This window comes from Pseudonaja textilis, chromosome Z (assembly GCF_049901715.1).
Source record: "Pseudonaja textilis isolate UNSWEBS1 chromosome Z, rPseTex1.2, whole genome shotgun sequence".
NCBI classification, from domain to species: domain Eukaryota; kingdom Metazoa; phylum Chordata; class Lepidosauria; order Squamata; family Elapidae; genus Pseudonaja; species Pseudonaja textilis.
Window position 1 is genome coordinate 36176783 of NC_142008.1, and position 13084 is coordinate 36189866.

A 13084-nucleotide genomic window follows, 5' to 3' on the forward strand; every position below is an offset into this window, starting at 1 on the left:
GCTCTTTCTAAGCAGTTTACAGAGTCAACATATTGCCCCCAACAATCTGGGTTCTCATTTTATTGACCTAAGAAGGATGGAAGGCTGAGTCAACCTTGAGCCAGTGAGGATCAGACTCCTGGAGTGAGCAGTGAGTTAGCCTGCAGTACTACATTCTAACCACTACATCAATACAGCCATAACACAGTATTCTAATGTAGCTGCCATATAGATGTATATAGATATTGTGTTTTGTATTTTAATAATGCTGCTTTCAGATGTACTTCCCCTTCAGATAGCATTTCCTGGAGATCAGTGGTAATAGCTTTCTTGCTGAGAAAACTCTTGTACTTTATGATTGCAATGAGCCAGATTTTAAGGAAATATGGGCTCCCTTACCACCCCAGCTATTTTCTTATTGAGCATACAGCAAGAAAAGAGCTCTTTCTACCAATGAATTAGCTGGTAGAGAAATAAGGATTGAATATTAAGTCAGTGCTTAAAAATACGTATGTAACATGTTATAGAGTATTATGTAAAGTATTATCTATTACTTTTTTCCATCTCTTTTATTCTTTTACTCAATTGCATTTGTTTTCAAAGCACAATACTTGGTTGAGAGATATTTTCTAGACCAAATGAGTACCAGTATCTAAATTCTGTTGGTGTAAAAATAGACAAGGACCATTAATAATAGAATTAAATAATATAAAACAAGTTCAAAATATTTTGCTTGCTTCATCCTTGCCAAATTTATAAAAATGAATTGTTTATTGATATACTAACTTTCATTTAAGATCAAGAAATCCTTGGGAAAAAATCATTATAGAATTCATATAAATAAAGTTGCAGCTAAGGAAAGGAATATCATATGATAATCAGCTATTCACATATTGCCAAAATGTATGGCTGATAGCCATTCTGGTATTAAAGAGTTTACTCCTTGCCCTAGTCACACAATAGCAATTTTTCAGTACAACCTGGGGGGTAATTGGATAGAATTTGGTTGTCACTTTTAAAACTAAAGTATGTTTTTAATATCCCCTAAAAATAATCCTTGCTGATGCATATTGACACACAACTATGCTTTAATACTGTTTTATTTTTAATTTCAGTAAATATAAACATGACTGAGTTTTGAAGCTCCTGAACCAAGGATACAGCATCATTTTCAATGCCATGATAATATGACCAGCCTGCCTTTCCACATAAAATGTAGGGACTTGACACAAACAAACTGCTCCATAATCTATTTCATGCATACCAATTCAATCAAGCACCTCTAGTAATTATTTTTTTGGCTGATAACCATTTCACCTGTATTTTGTTCCACTGACACAGAAAACACTGCATCCAATTGTCCCTGTTACAGTTCCTCTATTTCCCCCTAGTGCACTTCCATGGGGAAAAAAGATGTGAGCATGGAGTGTACTTAACTGCCAGCCTGAATGGCTCTGTAATGTAGCTTCAGCATGGCATAAATTAAGCTGTCATTTTTTTGGCAGCAAGTGCAGAGAGGCGATTTTCCTGTACTGTAACATTTGAAACAATAATTTTCTGGCTCCAGAACTAACTGACATAATCTGTGTGATACATGCTTGACGTGGGTGCTCTGAGTGGCTGTATCTGGAAACAGCCTTGGGGGGGAAGTATTGTCTTTAGGAGGAAATCAAGCTTGTAGTATTTCTGAGTTTTTCCAAGAACCCTGCCATTCAAGCCATTTAAGAAGATTTAAAACACACACACACACACACACGTACACATTCACCCCTCAGCTTCCAATTTATTAGGCTTTGCAAGATGTATGCAAAACTAGCTTCCCTATATGCAACCCGCTATTTTTGATCACCGTTGTATCCATTAGCAAGATTGCTCACAGAGGGAGAGAGAAGGCCACTAGGTTTTATTGGCCTGTGTAATGAGATGACAGACTGAGTAATGGCTAGGTTTTTAGAAACCGGCTTCGAATTCTTGGCAGAAGACAATTATGAGCAGCTATCAATGGAGAGTGGAAGAGAGTTGCTCCTTCAGAAAGAGTTGAGAAAATCAGTTTTCCATGAATAACAAGCAGCACCATTAATTTGTATATGTTTACTTATTAATATTAACCCAGAATTTCATTTCTCAAAAATCCTAAACAAAAATTATCTATCAATCAATCATTGCCTGCTATCATTAATGTCTAGAAGGACTTCTGTGTACATGTTCAGGACCTCTAAACATATAGTATTCCCCATTGGTCTTTTACCTTATGTCAAAATTATTTCCAAGTCAAACTACGCCAGTGGATGAAGAGTAATAAACTCTATCAATCAGGAAACCAAGATTAGAGTAAATTTCCTACTCCCATTTTTTTGCCATTGCACCAGGATATACCCTTAGATATCCTGACAGCCTAATTGATGACATTTTATTATTTATTTCCCACACTGCCACCACCCATTTTTTCAAATGTATTTAAGTTATTTACATTGATGAAATGAAATTGTTTCCTATGCTGCAGCTAAATGAGATTGATCAAAACCAAAAACACTGTTGTTGTTTTGAGGAAAGAAGGAGGGAATGGCTGCAACAACTTCCTTCCAAATTGGAACCATCTGAGCAAAACTTTGTTATTTGATCATGCCATAAATAGTTGAATGTTCAGGAACATTAGGTTTTGTTGGTGTGGGGGGGAAGGCGGATCTCTATTAAAATAGAGAACATAGCATATTTCCAAAATATCAGGAAAATTGCTCATCAGACAGAAATAAGATCCTTCAATGCTTAATGCAGATTACAAGCTATAACTATACAAGCAGGGAATATTGTCAGACTGTATTATTGCCAAAAGTGTGCAAAACAATACTTAAGAAAATTTCTTCTCCTAGTCCAACTATTAAGAGTTGACCCCTAATATTTCTAAGAATAGTTGCAAGAATGGGGTATGTCTAGTTTAATGAAAAGAAAAACTAGGGATGATATGATGGCTGTGCGTCAATATCTAAGAGCTGCCACAAAGAAGAGAGCTATTCTCCAAAGCACCTGAAAGCTGGACAAGAAGCAATGGGTGGAAACTAATCAAGGAGAGAACAACCTAGCACTAAGAAGAAATTTCCTGATAGTTAGAACAATCAACCAATGGAACAACTTGCCTCCAGAAGTTATAAATGCTCCAACACTGGAAGTTTTTAAGAAGAGATTGGACAACTATTTGTCTGAAGTGGTGTATGTTTTCCTGCCTAAACAGGGTTGGACTAGAAGACATCCAAGATTCCTCCTAATTCTGTTATTCTGTTACATTCTTAATCACTAAATTCCTATTTTTAATTTAGTATAAAAAGTGTGTGCCTTTTGGAAAGGAGGAGGGATCTTCCAGTAAAATTTCTATACTAGGAGTGGGCATTCAATGATGAAATCATTATTTTTGTAAAATTTGTCAAACAAGTATTAGATAACATGTGTAAGTATAAAAATGATTATGAATACATGAAATGGATACGAATAAAAAGGAACATTAGGACAGGGACAGTAGGCATGTTGTGCGCTTATGCACACCCCTTACACACTTCTTAGGAAAGGGGTGAGGTCAATAGTAGACAGTTTAAGGTTAAAGTTTTGGGGGTTTGGGGAAGAAACCACAGTCAGGTAGAGTATTCGAGACATTGACCACTCTGTTGCTGGAGTCATATTTCCTGCAATCAAGTTTGGTGAGATTAACCTTCAGTTTGTATCTATTGTGTGCTCTTGTATTGTTGTGGTTGAAGTAGTCATTGACAGGTAGGATATGGCAATGGATAATTTTATGTACTACGCTTAGGTTGGACTGAAGGCAGTGTCGTTCTAGGTTGTCTAAGGCTAAAATTTCGAGTCTGGTGGCATTCTGTTATGGGTAGAGGATGTTCTACTGACATTTGATGGGAAACTATGTGAAAGTTGGAACTTTTATGAGGTTAAACTATATATAAGTAAAATAATGCTTTATAGCATATAAAAGCCTCTTCTTCAAACTTTCAAACCATCTTTTTAAATAAATAGCAGAGTTTTAATCCTTCAATCCTGATGTCACCAACATTGTTCAATGACCCTCCCCTTAAAAAAAAAAAAAAACAGGAAAAGTCCTCCTCTCCAGCTAGGTTACTTCAAATGAGTGTGCTAAATTAATTCCTTGTGAGCATACCCAAAGAACTTATAGTTCTTTGCTGTTTTAGCTGTTCTGATTTAAGGTTGCCTGGAATAAAGAGCACAAAATCAGCAGCAGGGATGAGGAAGGGAGGCTGTCATAGTCAATAACATCACTATCTTTTTGATACAAGTCCCACCTGTATTGTACAATATTCTGTCTGCCAATTTTTTAATTCTTAACTGTATCACCCTGCAAATGCCTTTGGATAAAAGTATTACTTTTTGACAACTGTTTTACTATTGAATGGAATAATAACTATGATGTTTTCAAATAGTGTATAGAATTTGCACATACCATTTGTGATAATACTTTTAAAAATTAGATTTCTCAAAGCAAACTGTTTTTGCTCTTTACGTACTCTCAGGAAAACCCATAAAGAACTAATTCAGTTTGGGTTCTTTGATTAACAGATAATTTTTAATTCATTAAAGTTAGTGTCTTTTGGGAAATTTTATTTGCATGCCTTCCTCTTAATGTTCATATACAGTATTTTGGAATTGATACATAGTTTTATTTCTTGTATATCAAGGAATCCATTTTAATTATTCCTCAGGAAATTTCTGTTAGCAGACTCTGATAACTCTTTTGAAAGAGTTCCTCTAATATCTAAAGTACTTTTTCAAGAGGCAATTGGACTTTCTGGTTTTCTTTTGAAGACGTTTCACTTCTCATCCAAGAAGCTTCTTCAGCTCATGACATTAAGCTTCAGCTCTGAAGAAGCTTCTTGGATGAGAAGCGAAATATCTTCAAAACCAGAAAGTCCAGTTGCCTCTTGAAAAAGCACATTTGGAACAACCATGACCTGGATGACTGAGAATCTCCATAGACTTTTGATATCTAGCTTATGCTTGTACTGATTTTTACAACCTCACTATTAACTTTAAGTTTCATTTAGTTTCTAGATTGTAATCAATATCAAAATTATTAGAGTACTTTTCCACCAGCTGAAAAGTTGATATATACTAAACTTAGTCATGGACCATCCAATTAAAAGTATCTGAAAAATGAATCACTTTTTCAGTGTCAACAAAAAAAGGCCAAGACAAAATGATATGTGAAAATTTGGGTTATCAAAATATATTAATTCAGAACAAACCAAGAGTAAGTTAACAAATGTCATTCTAACATGATCAATTAAACTTCTCAATAATTAAGAAAAACCAGTCATGTTCCATGTGTCATGATGTCATTGTGCAAATTACATAAATTATGCAAATTGTATAAATTGTATGAAATTATATCATTTGCACAATTCTACATAATGCATTTAATATTTCTTTCCTCAGCTCACCAACTGATATCTTTGAACATAATGTAGTCCCTAAATGCCTTCTGGTATATGTAAAGTTCAAGCTATATTATATTTTATTTCTGAGATTATTTGTTCATAATATTGATATTTACTTTTTACCACTGGTATTATTAGTGAAACTAGTCTATTTATATAATGCTATTCAGCGTTCTAGAACATAGCATTTTAGTGGGAATTTTCTTAATACCATCACATTTGTATGAGAATGAAATGTTCATCAAATTTTGCATTAATTTCTAAATGCAAATGATATTTTGTTTTTCCTTTCCTCCCTCTAATCAAGACAAGAGTCATGTTGGTACTCCATTACTTTATAACTATTATTTGTTGCTGTCAAATCAATACTGCTAAACAGTATTACTCTGTTTTGTTGATCTTAATGCAATGGCAAATGATAAACATACCCTTCAGTGGAGCACTGTTCTCCTCCAATAATAAACAATTTTAGCCTCTTAAATTGAATAGGTTTAGTCAACCCATAAGAACATGCATCTTCTCATTGGAAAGCTCTGATAGTGAGAATTCTTAAAAAAAAAAGATTGAAAATTACATATATTTTATACTGAGTAAATTACTTGATAGATTTAATCATAAAATAATAATAGGCAAAAACATTGATTTCCAAATGTGAGCAGCAAAGTATATTGACAAAGTTTCATGCAAGAGGTTTGTATGGTTTTTTTAAAAAAAAAATCAATATTTTATTATTAGGCAACAAGAAGATTGAGATGAACTTTGAGATGAACTCTTCTCAAGTTGTTTAAATAACATTATGCAGTACTAGTTTTATTTTTATTTATTTGATTTGTCAATCGCTTACAAGGTAATAGGTATAGGTATAAACATAGTTATGAATACATGAAATGGATACATATAAGAAAAATAAAAAGAAACAATAGGACAGGGATGGTAGGCACGTTGGTGCGCTACATCAGCCACTATACATTCTGGGTGCCCGTATTAGTTAGGTTTTAATACTGTGGTTTGCCTCTTTTACAGTCATCTTTGGCACTTTACATAGTAATCAGAGGGAACAACAAAGTTTTCCTATAGAAACATCTTATCTAAAGCATATGAAAATATTACGTAGGAAAACTGATAAACCTTAAAACCGTTGTAAATCTATGGTTGTAAATCCAAGCATTATTTTATTTATGTAACATATTAAAAACATTAGAGATAAATAGAGAAAAATGTGGCTATAGAGAGGATTCTGAGTTATGGATATAATTTATTTTATTTATTTTTGTCAATTGCTTACAAGATAATAAGTATAAGTAAAACTTAGTTATGAATACATGGATACATATAAGAAAAAATAAAAGAAACAATAAGACAGGGGCGATAGGCATGCTGGTGTGCTTATGCATGCCCCCTATAGACCTCTTAGGAAAGGGATGAGGTAGAAAAGTTTTTGGGGTTTGGGGAAGAAACCACAGAGTCAGGTAGAGTATTCCAGACATTGACCACTCTGTTGCTGAAGTCATATTTCCTGCAATCAAGTTTGGTGTGGTTAACCTTGAGTTTGTATCTATTGTGTGCTCTTGTGTTGTTATGGTTGAAGCTGAAGTATTCATTGACAGGTAAGTCATTGCAATGTATGATTTCATATACCATACTTAGATCAGCCTGAAGACAGCGTAATTCAAGGTTTTCTAGGTCTAGAATTTTGAGTCTGGTGGCATAAGGTATTCTGCAGTGAGTAGAGCGGAGAACTCTTCTTGTGAAATATTTCTGGACTTTCTCAACTATGTTAATATCAGATATGTAATGTGGGTTCCAGACTGATGAGCTGTATTCGAGTATTGGTCTAGCAAATGTTTTATATGCTCTAGTTAGTAGTGTGATATTACCAGACAAAAAACTACCTAGGATTAGGTTAACAACTCTTAATGCCTTTTTGGCTATGTAGTTACAGTGGGCTCTAGCACTTAGGTCATTACTCCAAGGTCCTTGACAGAGTTTGGTTCATCAACAAGGTCTTGACTATTCCGCTTATATTTTTTTTCTGATTTTTGTTGCCAATATGTAAGACAGAGCATTTATTTGTTGAGATTTGAAGTTGCCATTTGTTTGACCGTTCTGATACATAATTATGAGGGTTATATGATAGTACTTTATAGTGTTCATTAATTTAAACAGAATAAAAGCAATGATGTGCTTCACTGGTTATTCTTTCAATATGGCTTTCACAAATACTAAAACAGAAATTAAAGGTATATTTTCAGGAAAAAGAGAAGCTGCTCTCAACACTTGGTCCAGAGCAAGAAAAGAACATGTTCAAACTCAATTGTGTTTTTAAAAAAAGTAAAATCTTGGCAAATAATCTGCTAGCATGTTTAAAAAGAGACATTGTGTGACCACAATGATATAATTTAAACTCTGCCTGTTTTTTTTTTTTAATAAGAATGGCACATATGTGCTAGATTTTTTCCGCCATGCCCTGTAGACACTCCTGCTGGCTATTATGGGGTCTGAGTCACAATATTTTAATAAATTTATTCCTACTAAATGCCAACTTTAAAAGAATGAACGTATGTAGTTTGAAAGAAAAATCATAAGTAGTCTCATTTTGGCATCTATTCAACTGTTATTGCAAACCTGATATTAATACCTTCATTATATTTGCTGCCGAAGGTAGCTTTAAAATGAGGTTCAGCAAACTTTTTTTCCCCACCATACGATCATAACTTAATAAGAGGATTGACTAATGAGCCAAACTCCTTTCCATTCACTATCATATAACAATATATATCATATAGTAGCACCTACATCAATTGCTTACTTGGATAAAAAGTAATAGCTGGAAAGTATTTAATGCATTTTTTGAAGGAACTCTAATGTAATTTAGCAGCAGGAAACCAAGAGAAAAACTAGAATCATGTGACCAAATAGCTCTTTGCAGACCATAACCTGAGAAATTATTATCCTAAAATGTAAATACATACAGAGATTTCATCCAATGCTTCATGGGTATGCATCAAAATTACAGTTTGCTGTAGATGCATTATGCAGCCATGATATGCATGTTGCACTTCTTGGAGCTCCTATGAAATAGAATTTTTTCATATATAGTTGTCCTTTGAGCCCAAAATTTGTGTTGCCAACTGAGACATTTGTTAATGTCCCCCCCCGCAAAAATACATATTTTCTAGCTTTGTCCACCAAAAATGGAAAATATTTCTTCTGATTATACTTTCAAGAAATATTTGAAATTCCCTTATATATATATTTATAATTTGTCTGGTAACATGTACCAATAATAGTTATAAAATTATCTTTAAAATTATATTTCAATGTAAATTTAAACTCTTTCTTTCATATACTCTACCATTGGTCCAACTGTACATTATCTCTGAAAATACTCACCCTTTTTTAATTTTACAATTTTTAATTTGTTTGTCCACTGTTTCAATTTTCAATAAAAGCTTATACATCTTAACAATAATATGGTCATTATTTGAACAGAGCTCTATCAAATTTTGTTTTATCCTTTTCAAATTCATAATTCTTCTTATCTAACTTAAATCTTTCATTAGCTGAGCATAAGGAAACCAATTGTATGTAAAACCTTCTGATTCCAAGTTTTCTCTTGTTTTTTGCCTTGAAAAACACTAAGCAAGTCAGCATAAGTAATAATTTTTATTTGGGTGTCATTTCTTTTCTCAAAAGGCATTTTGGTTGAAAATCAAAAAAGGATTTTAGAAGACAAAATCTCCTGTCTTCTAAAGGGCAATAGGGGAGCCACTTCATCATGGGTGGTCTCCTTTTGACTTAGATATTAGAGGCTTACATATCATTTACCCTTGTTTTCATTTGAAAGGGGTCTATCTCAATATTTTTGTCCTATTTTATGGCCTGGAAGGGTGCATAAAGATGTGAATGGGAGTGGGGAACTCCCAATAGCAACCTACTGCAAAGTCAGGGCAAAATGCCATGGTCCATTTTCCCCCAATCTCTGTATGTTTGGGGAGAAGGACATAATAGAGATACCATGTGACCCATGGGTTATAGTTTGCTCTCTCGATCAGTAAAGCCTGTGTAAATCTTAATAATATATGGATGAAAACTCAGAAATATTATAATGAAATTTCATTTACATTTAATATTCCATTAATTACTTTAACAGTTAATACGTTTATGCCTCAGTTTCTTAGGAATGTACCCCTTCAGCACAATGAAATTGTAATCTGCTAGGAACTTTGTAGGCCATAGTCAGTGTAGGCAATAATCAATGATATACATAATATCAAGATCTCAGCTTGTATGTTCCTGCTTAAAACTATCCCAAAGGTCAGAACAAGTAGAGTGAACTGTATGTAAGTCAGACAGGGATACAGAATTAGAATAGTGTTTGCTTGTAGGGAAGAGTGCCACCTACTGAATGACTAAGACAATTGTTAAGACAATTCATTGCCAATATAAAACATTATCTCTGCCAATGAGTAAGTTAAGATCCTAAGTATCTTAGGAACATTCCACTTAATACTAATACATGCAAAACTTGTTGGCATTTTACTGAAAAACATGTCTGTTGTTTGTACAATCAAGTGAAGACTGATAGCCTGTGCTCTATTTCATATGCAGTTTCATGCCCTTACAGTTAATATTTGTTATATAATGTAAATTTGATCTTCCAATATGCTTTAAATGGGTCTTCTAAGGAAAGACTTCTACAACTGGAAATAAAATAGAGCAGGTAGCAGACATTTTAAAAAAGTGATATTTGGAAGTACCATATAATGATCATATAGTCAATCCATAAAGAATTGTAGGGGAACAACTGTGACACCCACTTGTTATGCCATTTTAGGTCTCATAAACCTATTATTGCTTTCACAAAAATATGTTATTTCATAGCATATATTATTATCCAATGATGAAACACAAACAGAAGAATAATATTTTAAACAATCGTACAAAAATGCCTAAGGAACTAGGTATGTTTAACTAACAAACAGAAGGCTTAGGGATGACATGATAGCCATCTTCCAATACCTGAGGGTAAGAGAGTCCATTAATTCTTCATAGCACCTGAGGGAAGAACAAGAAGCAAAGGGTGGAAACTTCTCAAAGGAAACCCAAACTGGAAATAAGGAAGAATTTCCTGATAGAGAACAATTAATCAATGGAAAGCTTGCTTCCCAGAATTGCTGGTGTTGCTGAATTTGGAGATTTTCAAGAAAAGACTGGACAATCGATGACATGCCTATATATGGTATGACAAAGTTAAATATATGTTGATTTCAATAATCTCTTTGTTAGACTTGTCACCCTAACAGTTTGAAATACATCTGAAGTAAGGTTCTTTGTAAAAATGTCCCTTTGGATGTCGCCCCAGGAAATTTTTTTTAGAAAAAAATGGCAAACTGGTGGCCTGGTCAAATAAAATCTTTCAGTTATGGTGACCCTATCATCAAAACTAAAGATTAGTAGGAATTAGAAGGGCATGTTTGACATAGGTTTACATATTTACCATTGAAATAAAGATTTACACTAGACAAAAAGGGCTATGAATTTGATTTTGCAAAAAATGAATTGGAAATATTATTGTGTGGTAGTGATGAATATACTATTGCTAAGGTTTATAAATTGCTACTGAATTTGAAGAATGAGCAGGTAAAGCTTTTTATGGTTCAATGGACAAAGAACTTTGTATACAATATAATGCTTGAACAATGGAAAATATGTGAACAGAAAGTTTAAAATTTACATTAAATATAATTTAAAAGAAAATTTTTATAAGATGATGTACTGTATTGGTATTTAACATCAGACAAATTGTCAGGAGTGCATAAAGGCATTTCAAATGAATATTGGAAATATAAATGTAAAGAAGGAACTTTTTATCACTTATGGTGGGCATGTGAGGAAGCAAAATAAATACTGCAGTAGAATTGACATCTTATTACAGAAGATTCTTAAAGTGAAAGATAAAACCAGAGACTTTTCTTGTAGGGTTAATGGATAAAAAGCTTGAAAGAAAATTTGGAACTTTGATGTTATATATACTGAATACTCTATGCACAAAAATGGAAGGATATTTTGATTCTCTTAATCATAGCTGTTGGGGAATTATGGTAGTTGAACCCATCTTAAAATGGCCAAGATTGAGAAACATTGATCTAGACCTAAATCTGGCACATGTAATAAGGTTTTTATAAAGCTCATAATTTGGCCTTATTTTTAACATTGCAATTTTAATAAGATTTCTGACTTCTTATGTATGTGCCTGCAATTTCTGTTAGAACATGGTTATCATGGCAACTATTAACCTCCACTATTCCTATATAGTGCATTTACTTCCTCCAAAAATATTTGTATTAGAAATTTAGACATGTCATTCTTTTTGAACCTCCAACTCTTAAGTGCACAAAGTTCCTCTGTATTATAAGCTGCCTTATCTTTCATAAAACAGTATGTGAGAGAGCTTTAGTTTCAGCAATAAAGATGATATCTTTAAAGGCAAGACATTACTGGAGGAACTGGTAGAACACGGTAGGATTTAAAACTATACTATGGCACATCTGTTTTTATTGCTAAGTTTGGGTCAAAACCTAAAATCTTGCCCGTAATCGGCTGAAAATAAAAGCTGAAAACAAAGCAGTGAGAAATTTGGGTAAGATGAACTTCATCAATTTCATAAGCAATCATCAGTCCAGTCAAAAAGTAGCATCTTTCTTCTCCAAGCCATTTTAAGAGCACTTAAGTGAAATACTAGAGGGAGAAAAACAAGGGAGGGGAGGCTTACAAAGCTAAAAGGACATATTTTCACTTCAGCAGTCATAATCATGAATAACTGTAAATGTAAGATATTCCTCACAGATAATCATCCTTTGAAGAAAAGTGCCGGTTTGAGTAAATATGATTTGAAAATGCTTTCTTTTTCATTCCTTTACATTCACTCTTCTGTTATAGACAATATAATTTAGGCGCCACCATACCACACTCACATTGAAGAGTTATTTATTTTAAAATAACTCTGATAGAAAAGAGATGCTTTAAATTGTGAGGCGATTGTCTGCATCATGTGTTATTTACTTGCTTCAGATCCTTTTTATTTTCCTTGTCACCAACTGTCTTTCTAAGCTGTTAAAAAGAAAAAGAAATCATTCACAGTGGGGAAACTTAATGACTTTACCTGACTTTATTTCATCTCAATTTGTGTCCTCCTTGCAGATATACTGGGCTTTTTGTCTATACCTTGTGTTGTTGTTGCTTTTGGGTTGTTTTGTTCCTGCTGCTTAAATCTGTCAAGAAGCCCATTTGTATGCACACAACTAATGCAGTCAAAAGAAAAGCCACAACCTGTCAGATGAACTGCCTGCACCTGTATGGGGCAGTTAAATTGTCCCGTCTACTATTCTTCTCCAAGATCAAAGGACCCTGACCGTGAGGGGCTTCAGAGAAATAAAGAAAATGATATATCCCTTCTTATCCTCAAGCCAAAAGCAAAAAGGTGGGGGGCGGGAGGGGGTATGATCTTGTTCAGCTACCTGAAGGAGCTTTTGTCTGTCCTGAACACAGCATCCACACATTCTTTCACATGTGCAGAACAGTGGAGGGAAAAATTCATCCACTCCTTTTTATAGTGACGTAATCATTGCTTTGGTGCGGGTTTTTAACCT

General features: G+C 33.7%; 1 long non-coding RNA gene across 1 annotated transcript in view; it reads right to left on the bottom strand.

The window, feature by feature from the left end:
• Positions 1 to 13084, bottom strand: part of LOC148123973 (uncharacterized) — a 168958-nt gene that overhangs the window by 106912 nt on the left and 48962 nt on the right. The gene's annotated exons all lie outside the window — the stretch shown is intronic.